Below are 15,469 nucleotides of genomic sequence, written 5' to 3'. Positions count from 1 at the left end.
GTTTTATTTATCTATACCTGGCTTGTGAATGAAGAGCTCAGTCCTACAAAGAAACACTGAATTATAAATGCAAGTCCTTTAGGCAAAGGAGGAATCTTTATCCAGTGAAAGGTGGGCACTTTTTCTAATTTCTTTTCTGAAGGCAAGAGGAGGAAGACTTGCCCTTTCCATGTCCCCTGAAGTAAGACAGTTACAAAATTATGTTACAATAAGTGCTCACTTCAGCAGGACATATACTAAAAATTAGAATGATACAAAGATTAGCATGGATAACACAAATTTATGAGGTGTTTAACATTTTAAAAAATTACAGTAAGAAATGAACTTGAACTATGGAGGGAGGGTTGGCTTAGAAGATCTGTATAACTTTCCCTGACACTCTCAATGTATCTTTGGCACATTTGTAGTTTAGAAGGGTGCTAATCCCGGGTGCCAGTGGCTCATGCCTGTAATCCTAGCTACCCAAGAAGCAGAGATCAGGAAGATCGTTGTTTGAAGCCAGCCCAGGCAAAAAGTTCACCAAGAACCTATCTGGAAAAGACCCTTCAGAAAAAAAAGCGGGGTAGGTGCTGGTGGAGTGGCTCAAGGTGTAGGCCCTGAGTTCAAACCCTAGTACAAAAAAAAAAAAAAAAGTATACTAAAAACTCAGCAGTTGGAACCCCACCTGGTAGGCTGGGGTACATACAGCTCAGTGGCACAGCACATTCCTAGCATGTGCAACACACTGGATTCCACCAGCAGCATTGCAATAATAATAATAATAAAAACCCAGATGGAAATCAGGAAATAAGCAACTCTTGGCTCCGAGAGAGCCAAAGGAGATGCTCCTCCTCACGCTGGCATTTGACATATTTCTAACAACCTTGGCCATCCAGTTTCCTAACCCCTGGAGATTAGAACAGATCAATTCGAAGGGGAAGAGCAGGTTGCTATTGGCAGGCACATGAAGTTCAGAAAGAAGTGACAAGGGTCAGCCAGATAGTGAGGGAGGAGAAACAACAAAAAGCAGACAAACACACTCTACTTGGAACTTACTGTGGAGTCCCAGGGAATGCTGGAAAACAGCTATTACACACCTTCTTGAGCCTATGACCACCTGAGGCCTGCTGTAAAAACTGTTTGTAGAAACTTAGCATTGGAGGACAGGCACTGTGGCTTATACCTGTAATCCCAGCTACATGGGAGGTAGAGATCAGGAGGATGGTGGTTCCGTTGGGGCAATAAGTTAGCCAGACCCTAACTCAACCAACAAGGTGGACATGGTGGTACATGTCTATAATTCCAGGATGAGGGAGGTCCAAGTCTGGTTCAGACAGAAAGCAAGAGACCCTATCTGAAAAATAACTATAAAGTAAAAAAGGGCTGGGGGTGTGGCTCCAGTGGCAGAGCACCTAAATAGCAAGTGTAAGGCCCTTTGTTCAAACTCCAGTACCAGGGGAAAAATATAAAGTAAGCGTTGGGCTGGGTGGGGAGGTAGATTGGTGGTTCAGTGTGTGACTAGCATTCCTTTCAGCACCAAAAAAAAGTTAGTGTAAGTTTATGGTCATGTATTAACTATCCGATGTTTAGAAAAGGGATTAAAAAGGGCTGGAGGTATGACTTGCTAAGAGAGTACATCTTAGCAAGTGCAAAGCCCTACTTTCAAATCCCAGTGGCAGAGAGAGAGAGAGAGAGAGAGCGAGAGAGCGAGCAAGGTAGTGTATAATAGTGCATTTCAAAGAAAAAATTCCTACTTCAAATTGTTAACACTTAAAAGGAAACCTTTACCACCAGACAGAATGCTTTCCCTAAGTCTTCTGGGCAGCTAGGGTAATAACGTCCAGGATAGCAGAGGTATCAACTGGAAGTTGTATAAGGTGTTCCAGGAGCCATCCCTATGACTGTCTGCTGCTTATCTGAGACAGTAGTTAATTGGCTATATTAATTACTAAGGAAATTTTGAAATTCCAAATAACATCTTACCACCTGCCTCCCAGCCTTCTGCTACACTTGTCACTTGTAGGCAAACCCTTCAGCCACCTTCTCTGTGCCCCTACCCCTTTGAGCTCATTCCTACCCTCCTCCCTGCCCATTCCACCTCTGCACACTTTGCAAAATGTGTTTAATAAGAACCTGCAGTATGCCTAGTTCCTAAGCTAGCATCCAAATAGAGAAATCATTAGCTGAGATGATTTCCTACTTTTAAAGAAAGGAAAATGAGGCCCTTGTTCTGAGGAACTTAATTCTCATCCTTTGCCACAACACTTTTCCTACCTCTGTTACCTTACTGAAAACTTGGCTCTTTTTTTGTTGTTGTTGTTTTGTTTTGTTTTTGCAGCACTGGGGAAGGCACCCAGAGCCTCACGCATGCTAGGCAAACACTCAACCACTGAGCTACATCCCCAGCCCTTGGTTCATCTTCAGAGATTGCACTTGCTTCGAAGGATATGGAGTCTTGAATGTGTTCTGTCTTTATTCCTTCCACATTGAGGCTCACCATTCTTTCCAATACCCCTTTTCCTATATCAGTTAGCTATGGCTGCTGTAACAAATATCACAGACTGGGCAGCTTAGGGAACACATTTATTTTTTCACAGTCTGGTACCAGAAGTCTAAGATCAAGGTGTTGGTAGAGTTGGTTTCTCCTGAGATCTCTGGCTTAGTATGTTTTCTTTTGCTATAACTGAGTATCACAGATTGGGTAATTTATAAAGATAAGAGGTTTATTTAGTTCATGGTTCTGGGAATCCGAGACCATGGTACAGGCATCTACTCCGCATCTGGTTAGTGCCTTCTTCCTGTATTGTAACATGGTGGGAGCTGGGGGTGTACATCACCTGGTGAGACAGAGCACCCGTGTTCTAGCTCAGGTCTCTCTTCCAACTTCTTGTAAAACACACTAATCCCTTCATGTTGGCCCCACCTTCATTACCTCATGTAATCCTAATTACCTTCCAAAGTCCCCACCTCCAAATACATCAACCTATGACTTTGGGGATTAAGTTTTAGCTTAAGTTTAGGAGGGGACAAATACCTGGACCATGGCAGCCTCTCTTCCTGGTTTGTAGATGGCCTTCTTCCTGCATCTTCACACAGTCTTCTCTCTATGTGTGTCTGTGTCCTGATCTCTTAGGACACCAGTTAGATTTGATTAGAGCTCAACCCTAATGACTTCGTTTTACTTTAATCACCTCTTTCAAAGTCTGTCTCCAAATAGTGGTCACATGTTGAGGTACTAGAAGTTAAGGCTTCTTGTATGAATTTTGGGGGTCACAACAGAGCCAGTTGTACCTCCTCTCAAGTTGGCATCATTGTATTTATCCCTTCCTCTTCTCATCTGATTCCTACTACACACTGCCATCATGGTAGCCTAAGTGACCATTTCATACTTTTCCTCTTAGCCCCATCCCCTTCCTAGTTTTATCTTTTCCTTTTTTTTTTTTTTTTTTTTTTTTTTTGGTGGGACTGGGGTTTGAATTCAGGGATTCACACTTGCAAAGCAGACTCTACCACTTGAGTCACATTTTGCTCTGGTTATTTTGGAGATGGAGTCTTGTGAACTACTTGCCCTGGCTGACCTCAAACCAAAATCTCAGTCTCTCAAGTAGGATTACAGGTATGAGCCATTGGTGCCCAGCTCCCCTTCCTCATTTTCAGTGACAGAACCAACCCTGTGAAGGACCGTCACTTTCTGTTTGCTCCAGTTCTTTAGCCTAGTGATTAGGACTCTGCTTCATCTCACCAGCATCCTTGGGTTCTCTTCCCCTGTGCCTCTAACCCTCAGTTTCCTGCTTTTCCTTGCACCTGCTCACACTCCCAACCACTAAGTCTACCTTTCTTCTTTGTCTTCACTCCCCTTGATACTCCCAGCTTTCATCAGCTCAGCCCCTTCCCCATCCTCCTCCTTGCTCATTTGACCTGGTTGTGCTCACACCAACACCCGAATCATGTCCAGGGGCACAGAGTTTTCTGAACCCCATCACTTCTTTGTTTGCCTAGCTCTTTTAAATTTCCAACTGCCCATCATTCGCACTGTTTTCTCTCGCCTCCATAGCACTGGAGGGAAGCTGAAGTTTCCCACCTATCATTAAGGCTGGTCTTTTTCTCAGCCTGTGCCTCTCTCCTGCTGTTCTGCACTGTTTTACGTGTTCAAGGCCATCAGATACCAACCCCCACAACTTGCCTTTTTCCCACTAACACTTCTCGGTATGTTCCTACAATGTTTTTCCTTCCCTTCTGTCTAAGAATAAGAATCATCACTCTTTCCTCTTTCCCTCCAGAGGCTGATCTCTCTACCTTTTCTCCTCTGCCATAGACAGACATTCACATACACACAACCCTTCCTTCCAGTCATTTTCTATTTCTCAGATCTGTATTTGCTCCTTCTCTGGATGTACATTTCTTTTCTGTTGACATAAATTGTCCAAGTGGTTTATCTCGTCTACAAGCTCTTCACTGGATTCTGATACTCCCAGAGATAATTTTGAGGACATTGTCTAACAAGGCTCCTCAGCCTTTGGCACATCAACATTTGGGGCCAGATAATTCTTTGCTGTGGGGTCTGTCCTGTGGATTCACAGGAAGAAGCATCCCTGGTGTCCACTCACTTGATGCCAGGGGTGCCTTTGCCCCAAATGCCTCCATACATTGCTCAACATCCCCTGCAGATCAGAATTGCCTGGTTAAAAAACACTGGTGTAGATGTTCAAGTGTGGATTCTGCCAGGTCATTGTCCCTAACCTCGCTCTGCTAGGTGTATTGTAATCCACAAAATATCCAGCTTAGGCTTGAGCGTTTATTCTGCACATATGGCACATAATTCTTGGAGAACAGAGAGAGGTTTGTGCTTTATGTTTATGTGAAGGAGTAATGATTATAACCTAAATTAGCAATGCTTCAAAATGTACATTCACTTAACTTTCTAATTAAATCCTTGTTAAACAACAGCACATACAACTGTGGCCCTTCTGCAAAACTCCAAACAAGAGCATTTTATTGAGATTAGTCAAGACAATCAAGCAGGCTTTTTTTTTTTTTTAAAATTAGTAAGCCATTTAATTCTCGGTTGTTTAACAACAACAGGGATGCAACCCAGAGCCCGGGTCAGATGCCTGGTTTGCTTCTCTGCTCTACCACTTATCAGCTGTGAGATGCTGGGCATTGAGTAACTTCTTTGCTTCAGGATGGTGAGTTGGAAAATGGGCACCCTAGTAGACCCTACCTGAGCTGAGGGTGGAGGGGATAATGCAAGCTCTTACCTACAAGGTCCTGGAGACAGTACCTAGTGCTGATCAGTGCTCTATAGCTGGTAGCTGCTCTTACCCTTGCTGTTGCTACTGTCCTTTCTCTTCCTTCTCAACAGAGCACACTGCCTGTACTTCCTCTTCTACTCACTCACTCTTTAACCCCTTGCTGCCTGGACCTTGTCTTCCATGCTCACCCTTTCTTCAGCTACCCGCCTCTCTTCTCTCGTTTTTAGCACACTTGACCACCCTTTTGCCTTGGAAGCCTCCACTTCTTGGCTGATTTGCTTTAAAGGAAAAAGAGACGGACATCTCGTCACTCCTCTTCCTTAACCACTTAATTGCAAGCATTTCCCTGGGCTTAGCCTGTTGGTCTTTCATTGTCTCTTCAGACCACCCCCCCATCTTTCTTGTATCAGTCCCCTCCCCAGGAAGACCCACCATATTTTGTAATCCACAAAATATCCGGCTAAGACTTGAGCATTTACTCTGCACATATGGAACACAATCCTCAGTTATCCCAGTCTGAGATCAGAGAATCACCTGTATAACTCCGTACCTTCTCACCCCAGTCAACAGGACCAAGCCCAGTGGATTCCATGTCCTGTCTTCCCTTTGTCCCTCCTACTCAGATGTCCCACTGTTCTGCTGCATCCCTGCACTGCCATTTGTCACTCTAAAAAAGTGTTGCAGTGGCCTCCCTTCTTTTGGTGCCACACCCTTTGACCCATGTTCTATAGCAATTTGTTTCCCTTTCTTCCATATTTAACTGGTCAGATTCTGTTGATACTATGGTCTAGTTATGTCTCAAGTCAATTATGTCCCCTCCATCCCTACAGCCAGTGTCTAACTGGGTCTTTACTCCTTTTTTAGGTGAACTCTTCTATTCATTCCTAACAAGCCTTCCTGTCTCATCTTGTCATCCTCCAGACCATTCTCCATAGTACCACAAAGTACTCTTCTTCCTCCTCCTCCTGCTCCTCCCCTTAAGCCCTTTCTTGGATGAAGTCCAAGTTCCCTTCAAGGTTTACAGCTATTGGTGATCTGCCCCCAGCTATTGCTCTAGCCCCATCTCTTGCTGCCTCCCCTCCTCCCTCCTCTGCTGCTACCACAGGGTGAGGTATTTGCAGTTCAGGAACGTGACCTTGTGTTACTTCTCTGTGCCCTTGTGCCTGCTGCTCCCTGCCCCCTCCTCTCTGCCTGGGGACACCTACACATTTTGTGAGATTCAGTGAATTCTGTCACCTCATCCAAGCAGCCTTCTCCACTGTCTACATCCTTTTCCTTCATGATTATTTTCCATGGTACAGCTGTGTTTTCCATTTCTCTCTGGAGGCTTGGTGTCACCTACTCTGTGACCTTCTACCTCAGATGGGCTCCCATCTCTGACTTTCTCATTTTTGTCTTTCTCTCAGCTACCTAAGATCTAAGCATCATCTTGGCCTTGACTTCTTCACCCCCATATCCCACCCCTATTCCTGGTCCACCAGTTGCTTTTCTTTCAGTTCTTGCCCTGAAGTGGTTCTTTTTTTTTTTTTTTTTGGTGGTACTGGGGTTTGAACTCAGGGCCTTGTGCTTGCAAGACAGGCACTCTACCCCTTGAGCCACTCCACCAGCCCCCTGAAGTGGTTCTTGATCTTCCCTCCTCCATTCCCTTTACCTCCTCCCCCATCCTGCGTATCTGAGGTTTTCCATGGCTGAGATTCAAAATTCTTTATGGCATAGCCCAGTTTTTTTGCCTTTCATTGTCATCACCTCTCTATTCCTGTATATGTTATAATCCAGCACTGCTAGAATCTTTACTGATCTCAGGACAGGACACATAATATGTGTATGTGTATGTGTATGTGTATGTATATGTATGTGTGTATATGCTTCAGGTGACTAGTCTGCCATTTTTAATCCCAATCTCCATTTTCTGAATTGCTAGCTATTCTCCATGGCTCAGTTCTACTGCTTTCTTTCCCATGAAGCTTTCTCTGATCACATTTTGGGGGGAGGGTGATTTGAACTCAGGGCCTCAATCTTATTAGGCAAGGGCTCTTCTTCCACTTGAGCCACGCCTGACCCTTTTGCTTTTAGTTTGTTTTTCAGATATGTTTTCCCACTAACTTTGCTTAGGTTAGCCTTAAACTATGATTCTTTGATCTCTGTCTTCTGATTAGCTGGGACTACGGATGAGGGCCACCATGCCCAATGTGGTTTTGAAGTATGGTCTCAAACTATTTTCCTCCTGTCTCTGCCTCTCAAATAGCTGGAATTACAGGTGTGTACCACAATGTCGGGCTCTGATCACTTTTGCCAGAAGTAAAGAGATCTCTTTGCTCTAAACTCCAGAATTGTTTCTTTTTTCTTTTTTCCCTTCCTTTCTTTTTTCCTTTCCTTTCCTTCCTTCCTTCCTTCCTTTTCTTTGTTTCTTTTTCTTTCTTTCTTTCATTTCCTTTCTTTTTTTCCTTCCTTCCTCCCTTTCTTTCTTTCTTTCTGTTTTGTTTTGGTTTGGTTTTGAGCTAGGGTATTGCCTAGTCTGGCTTTGACCTCAAAATCCTCTTGCCTTAACCTCCTGAGTGCTAGAATTACAGACATGCACCACCATACCTAGCTTTAAACTCCAGAATTTTGTACCTGTTTAATGCTGCTTATTATACGTGTTGATTTGAATTCCTTGATACTTTGTGTGAAGAGATCCAATTATAAACTTTTTAAAGGCTGGATTATAAATTACCCATTTTTACACCTCTGCTCCCCTATAGAAGCTAGCATGGTTCCATATATGTATGCACATATCACTTTATTGGGATATTACACCATACAATTCACCTATTTAAAATATATAATTCAATTTTAAGTGTACTTATTTAGTTGTGTAACTGTAACCACAATTAATTTTAGAACATTTTTATCACTCCAAAAAAGAAACCCCATAAGCATTAGCAATCGATCCCCATTTCTCTCCAAATCCTTGGCCCTAGGTAACCAAGGATCTACTTCTCTCTCTAGATTTACGAATCTACTTCTCTAGATTTACGTGTTCTGGATATTTCATATAAATGGAATCAGACAATATTTGTCCTTTGGGGCCTGGCTTATTTCATTTAGCTTCATGTTTTCAAGGTTCATCCATGCTGTAGTATGTAGCAGTTCTTCATTCCTTTTTGTGGCTTAATAATGGTTTGTGTATGCATAAACCACCTTATGTTTATTCATTTGTTAGTTGATGAATATTTGAGTTATCTACCTTTTAGCTATTATGAATAATGCTTCTTTGTATATCAGTATACAAATTTTTTGAGTAACCATACATCTTCATTTCTGTGTATGCACCTAGGAGGGGAATTGCTGGGTCATGTGATAACTTTGTGTTTAACATTTGGAGGAACTGCCAGGCTATTTTTCAAAATACACCATTTTTCATTCCCGCCGAGAATGTATGTGGGTTCCAGTTTCTCCATATCCCTGCCAGCACTATTATCTAACTTTTTGATTATAGCCATCTTTGTGTGAAGTTGTATCCCATCATGGTTTTGATAGCATGACTATTTTTACCTATTAGATGTTTAATAAATATTTATGGGATAAGTGATATTTATATGAAATAAGAACAAAACTTTGACTACGTGGTTTGACTTCCAAGCTTATTAATTAGCTAAAAATGAGGAATGCAAGGTCCTAGTATCATAAGAGTCCAAAAGTGGCTTTTAATAAAATAGTTTTCTCTCGTTTTAGTTGCCAGTATTATCTAGATGGGATTACAGAGGTTGTGACTTGTAATGAAAATTCACATGGCTTTGGAAGTTTGAAAGGATTTTTACAGAATATGCTAAATTACAAGTACAGTTCCAATTTTGAGAGCATTCCTATTCCAAACCTATCATTGGCTAGTCATGGTGATACACACCTGTAATCCCAGCACTTGGGAGATGGAGGCAGGAGTATGATGAGTTTGAGGCCAGCCTGAGCTACCTAGTGTCTCAAAAAGAACAAAACAAATCACTGAATGGAAAGACCCAGGCAAAGCTAACTCCTGAATCAGAGGCTGGCAAGTCAATAGAGTAGCACTGCCCAGGTACCCTTCCTCTGCTTTCTTATTGGAACATGCTACAAGCTGGAAACACAAGACAAGGATTCAATTCTAACACTGTGTGAATTAGGACTTCTGTTTAGAGACCTGCCCATTTCCTCCCTGGCAGGCTACTCTTCAAAAAACCATGTGACAGTAACACTTGGGACAGGGGCTGGGGAAGGCTTAATTTCTCGGGATAGTTTTCCTCAGTAAACAGTAGACCCTGGGAAACATAACAGGTTCTGAAAACTTAATTCTGATGACTGGAAGTCAGAGAACCAGCCAGCTGAATTAGTTCCCTCTTGGGCTGTGGTTTAGCCTACTTATCTCAAGGCAGGGGTAATGGTCCAACTGCTTTTCTTTGGTTCTAGAGACTTATATCTTGCCTAGGGCTTATCCATTCAGTCCATCCTAGACAGACACTTCTGTTTGCAGCCCTGAAAACTAGAGTTCATTTGAAGGAAGGCCTCAAGTTAAGTTGGAGCTTACAACTTTGTAGGGTGTTAAGGCTTCTCAGAGGAGCCCTTGGGGTGGAGCCCAGGGCAAAGGTCATAGTAAATAGCCAGCAGCCAGCTTTCCGCATCTGGCTTAATTAGCCTTACACATAATTCTGCAGACTTATTCTCTGCGCTTTCATCTGCGGATTTTGGGGGCGTGCATGGTGTTTATTTTCAACAAGGAAAATCATCCTTATCTTTCTGAAGACGTACTCCAAGGCAGAGAACAGGCTCCTTTTGGAAGCTAAGTAGGAAAAGTATTACCAGTTGGAAACATGTCAGCTGCTTTATGGAGGAAGCACAGCCTAGGCCTGGTTTCTCTGGGCTCGGTGATAACTCGGGGCTAGACAATCTGGGCTAAGTGCGTGGTGGCAGCAGGAGCCGCAGGGATGGAGAGCGGCTCGGAGGAGGGCCCCTGCTTTTCAGGGTTGAAACAGGAGCCCTCTGCGAGAAAGAGATATTGCATGTGGCTTCCCTGACGCCTTGGAGGGAGACGTGGATGACACAGCATCAGCCGTTCCGTCGCGGGGTGGGGACACGGTGGCGGTAGGCGCCATCCTCGGCCCCTCGCGGACAGAGGCAGCCTCCGCTGAAGCATCATTTGTGTGGTGTGGGGAAGGGACGGTGACAGAAGTCGAGGTCCGTTGCGTTTGTTAGACGGAGAGCACAGTCGCCGGGAAGCCCAGCATGACAAGGACGAACCTGGGAGAGGAACTGAGTGAAGCTGGGGGCGGGGTAAAGAGCCTGCTCCTTAATCTCCAGCCCCATCCTCTACTCGCCCCACCTGGATGCAGGGCGAGGACCGCGTGCGGAGAGAACAGGGCGGGTGGGGCCCCCACTCCCAGATCAAGAGGGGCGGCGCCGGCCAGGGATCCCCGACTGCCACGCTGACGCCCCCACCCCCGGCCTCCGAGGCGCCCCTCTCGCTCCTCCCTGGCATCGCTGCCTCTCCTCTTCCTCCGTTAAAATAGTGAAACAAACCGTGTTGTAAAGTGATGGAAAGCCGGGAGCCGCCGGCAGTGAGGGACTGGAGGGGAGGGGGCGCGGCGGCCAGAGAAGGTGGCCACCGGTGAGCGCCGGGCAGATCGGAATAACGCTCAGCTGACGCCGCCGAGACCCTTCCCCTCTGGCGACCGGGCTCTCCACCCCGCCCGGGGCGCCTCCCGAGGGCGTGGGGCAAACCTGGGGCTGCGTTGCGGGGTGGGGGAGTTGGGGACGCCACTTCCATCCATCCCGGGATGGTGGCAACTGCGGTCACCCTGTTAAAATCGGGGCGGGGGTGGCGGTGGGGACGGGCGGGTACCGCGGTCCTCCCGCCCCCCCCAGCTCGCGCCGCTGCCGCCGCCGCCGCGGCCGCTCAGTAACACGTCCCCAGGAGACTCGCAGGAGCAACACGTGATGTGTCTACTTATCAGGGTGAGAGGGGGAGAGCAAGCCTCCGAGCGTGCGGGCGAGAAAGCGGGGCGGGGGGCCGAGGCGGGGGCCGAGACGACGGCTGGGGCAACGGGGTCGCCAGCTCCTCGCCCACCTCCCTCCCTGTGGGAGAAGAGGAGGAGGGGAAGTGACTGCGAAGTTGATGAACTTTGCACATCCAGAAACGCCATTTTGATTCCTTTTCCGGAACAAGTTTGCATCTCTCCTCGTTCTCTCCCTGAAGCCCACCGGTGCCCACCGCATCATGCATGGGAGCCAAGCGCCTTGCCGGGCCGTAAGTACGCGCCCTGGGTTCCAGCTCGCGGTCCTTGGGTGGCAGTGAGATGTCTCGGGACACAGCCGGAGCGACCTTTTCAAGAACTTTTTTGGAGATGGGGAGGGTGAAGGCTGCAGAGCGAGTTATACTTTTGAAACTCGGCGTGTCGCGGAGCTGGGGACGCGCGCCCCACGCCGCGCAGCGTGCGCTCGGGGCGGTGGGGCCGGGCCGGCGGGGATGAGCGGGCAGCCCTCTCCCCTCGGGCTGCGCGCCGGGCCGCTCCTCCTCCTCCTCCTCCTCCTCCTCCTCCTCCTCCTCCTCCTCCCCTTCCTCCGCTCCTTTCCCCTTCCCGAGCTGCCGGCTCTGCCAACCAGCTCCCGGCGCGAGTCGCCGCAGCGCCCGCCAGCAGGACCTGATGCGCATCCATATTAGCCGTCCGAGCGCAGGAATCCAGCCCGACCCGCGCCGCCGAGTTTATTTTTAACCAGCACCGCGGGGACTCGGATGGTGCGCGCACCGCCGGCCAGAAACATCTTCCCAGCGCTGCTCTCCATCTTCCGCCCTCTCTCCCCCGACATCCTCCCCCCCATGTGGGAGGGGAAACTTTTCTCCTACATACTTTCGAGTCCCTCTCCGGCCGGGAAGCGCGGAGATGACGGCCCTCGCCTGCCGCCGCCGCAAGGTATCCCGGGGGTGCCCTGGTGTGTGTGTGGGGGGGGTGTCCGCCTGGAGTGCTCGTGCGCGGGGCGGGGGGGGGTGGGCTGCTCGGTGGGAGCATCCGCCGCGCCCTTGCTCTGCGGACTTTGATCCTCCCGGGCGGACGACGCCGGCCGGGAGGGGCCGCAGGCAGCCCCGAGCCCTCGCGGGTTCCCGGCTCGTGGTGGGGGGTCACGCAGACCACCGCCCCTAGGGGCGGAGGGGCCCGAGACCTGCCGGCGCGTATTGTTTGTGGCTCTTCGGTTGGTGGGGTACGTGTTTTCGTGGGAGCCATCGGTGTGGAGCGAGCCCATCGCGGAGGGGGGGGGGGCCTCGGCGCCGGGCGCCGTCACGAGCACAGGAAGGAGGCCGGGAGCATCCGAGGCGGGGCCGGCCGCCGGCCCGCTCCGCCGCCCAGCTGTGGAGTGCGCTCGGAAACTTTTGTCCGCAGCCCGCTGGACCAATTTTTCGCGAGTTCTGGGGCTTCGCTTCCTCCTCCCATCCTGGCCCGCAGCGTCGAGCGAGGGGCGGGGGAGGCCGAGCTGGCGGGCGGGGGTGAGGGGGGGCGAGGAACCTGATGCCCCCCCCCTCGTTCGGGCCCAGCTCTCCGCGCCCCCTCCCCGCTCGCGGTCTCTTAGGAAACTGCGATCTTAATGGTTGCTAAGGAGCAGGGGAGGTCCTTCCCGTCGCCGGCCCCCTCCCTGGGAGGCGGCGTGTTTTCTGTTGGGGCCAGGGTCGCGTCCAGGATGTGACCCGCTCCCCGGGCCGCCGGTGAGTGAGGGGTGCGGCCGTAGTGCCTGCGGGTCTGGGGGTGCGGGGACCCCACGGGGCGACCGGGCCGGCGGGCCGCTTGACAGGCGCCGCGTGCAGCTCGTGTCCCTCGTCCGCGGTGCATCGGTGATGGGTTATAAAAGAGGAGGAAAGTATTTCTCCTTGCTCAGCAGATTTGCCCTCCCTCGCTCCTTACTGGTTAGGAGATAGAACGTGAGCCCAGATCCGGACGAGCAGTTCACATTCCATTACGAAATTCTACACGGCTTCAGAGCCAGCAGCAGCACACTTTCGGGGGCACTTTGGATGAGAGGGGGGTCTTTTTCTTTGGGGGATGCTAAAGTAGTGGTGCTGGAGAGACCGATAGAGAGGTGAATATAAAGTACAACTTTTTGGTATGTTGAAAAACCTGTCCGGAGGTTTTCATCAGTAGAACCGTTCACTCTCGTTCTTGTTTCAGAGTTTAGATTTAAGCTTAGTCTTTCAAACGCCAATGGAAAGAAAGTTTGCCTGTTGGATAGGGATGTTGGAAATTCGCGAGCTAGTTCTGTCTTGAGACTTGATTGTGCAAAGGCTGCGTTGCTGATGTGCCTCTCCTATTTTTTGAGACTTTTCTTTTTTGCAGATAGATAATTGTAGTGGACTGTGCATGTGTGCGAGTGTATGCTTAGCTAAGTTAATTGAAGTGGAAAGTGGGGAAATGAGGGCGGTGTGCTTTTGTTTTTCACACCCTGACAAGCATCCTCTACATTTGGTGCTTCTCTAGTAGGCAGGTATGGCTTCTAAGACATTTCACACGGAACCCCGAATTAGAAGCCAATATCTTGGCTTAAATCTCTTCTTTAAAAACAAAAAAAATCTGTGCTTCCTTCAAGAGTTTACAGAACTTTTGAAAGAATGGGTTCAAAATACTCTTCAAATAATATAAGCAAGAGTGGACCGTTGGTTTCGTTTTATTTTTTATTTTCTATTTTTTAACCGCTGCCCCTCTGCTGATGGGTCCTGCTTTGATGTATTTTAAGTCTTGGTTACAGCTGATGAATTAAACGTTCGAATAGCTTTAATCAAGTTTTAAATGTGTGAAAAATACCCCTCCCCCCTTTTTTTAAACAAAAGAAAGGGAGAGAGGAATACTTTGATTTAGTTATTTGTTTCCCTTTCTCCAGTTCAGGTTAATGATCTTGCAGTCTTATCCTTCTGAAAAATACTGGTGGCTCATGCCTGTAATCCTAGCTACTCAGGAAGACTGTGGTTTGAAGCCAGCACAGCAAATAGTTCATGAGACCCTATCTTGAAAACACCCTCACAAAAAAAGGGCTGATAGAGTGGCTCAAGGTGTAGGCCCTGAGTTCAAGCTCCAGTACCAAAAAAAAGAAAAAAAAAAAAGTTACTGCTAAATTGTGTTTTGGGATATTTTGTTTTTAAAGAGAATTTGCTGGGTATGAGATACTCTTTAAGAAATGTTGCTCTGCTTACTAGTATGGGGAGTGTGATTCTCTGAGTTTTCCTACACACCACTTGATTTCTCATCAGAAACTCAGACTGTAGGCCCTTACGGAAGACAGTGCTTGTTATGTGATGAGGAGCATGCCTCTGACTCAGCTGGTACAGGTGGTGCATCCATTCCTAACCATTTACATCATCCAACCAGTAACCTTTGGATTGAAGGGGCTTTTATTTTAGATATCTTCAGGCAGACTCCTGAGGTCTCCTGTACATCCAACACAGGTACAGAATGTTTCTTTTCTTTTCTTTCTTGGTGGTACAGGGGTTTGAACTCAGGCCTCACACTTGCTAGGCAGGTGTGGTACAGAATGTTGAAGGAAGAAAAGAAAGCCTACCTGTATTAGTCCTGCCTCGGATCAACAGATGTGTACTGGTTACCTGCTCTAAGCCAGGCATAGCTAGCTGTTATTACCCTTCAATTTTGAACTGTGTTGGTCTACTTCCTAAGTCAGTTTGAAAGCATTTGCTATTGTGTGCTCACTTGCTAACATTTATCAGTGTCAGCTAAGGAAATTTCCTGGTTAATGAAGTCGAAAAATTCTACCTTCCTAGGGTTTTGCATGGCATAATTAATATTAACTTTTAAAGAATTGGTTGAACAGGCTTTCTAGAAGCAGTCACAAGTGGATCCTTTTAATGTTTCTGTTCATTATCCTTCTGAAAAGTAGGTGGTGCTTAGAAGGTCATAGGATAAGGGTTGCTAAGCAGCTAAACAGAAGGATGCTAAAATTAACTGATGCATTTTTGAAAGGGAGTCCTTCCCTGTTTTACATTATTTATTAGGTTTAATTAATTTCTGAATCCTTCATGTCCTTTGACCTAAGAATATGGGGTGTTAAAGTTGATTTTGTTATTATATTTAAATGACTTTCTTTTGTCAGTGTCTTTCATTGGAGTTGAGGATTCTCTGACCCAGCCCTTGTGGTGTCATATGGCAGCCTGTCTGGGCCGACTTCTTGTCTATTACCAATGTGTTTAGGTTAAACCTTTCCGGGGAAATGTGTATAACTTCATTTCCTTTCGTACA

At 47.4% G+C, this 15,469-nt stretch overlaps 1 protein-coding gene across 11 annotated transcripts in view; it reads left to right on the top strand.

The window, feature by feature from the left end:
• Window positions 1-15,469, top strand: part of Rreb1 (ras responsive element binding protein 1) — a 185,643-nt gene that overhangs the window by 39,486 nt on the left and 130,688 nt on the right. For 3 of the 11 annotated variants that reach the window (XM_074082953.1, XM_074082944.1, XM_074082951.1), the window contains exon 1: window positions 11,210-11,487. The exons of 2 other annotated variants lie outside the window; for them this stretch is intronic. The gene's annotated coding sequence lies outside the window, so the exon portion shown is untranslated. 6 more of the 11 variants (XM_074082945.1, XM_074082952.1, XM_074082947.1 and 3 more) reach the window with 5 other exon arrangements.

This window comes from Castor canadensis, chromosome 8 (assembly GCF_047511655.1).
Source record: "Castor canadensis chromosome 8, mCasCan1.hap1v2, whole genome shotgun sequence".
Classification (NCBI taxonomy): Eukaryota; Metazoa; Chordata; class Mammalia; order Rodentia; family Castoridae; genus Castor; species Castor canadensis.
This window is presented reverse-complemented; position numbering and strand designations above follow the sequence as displayed.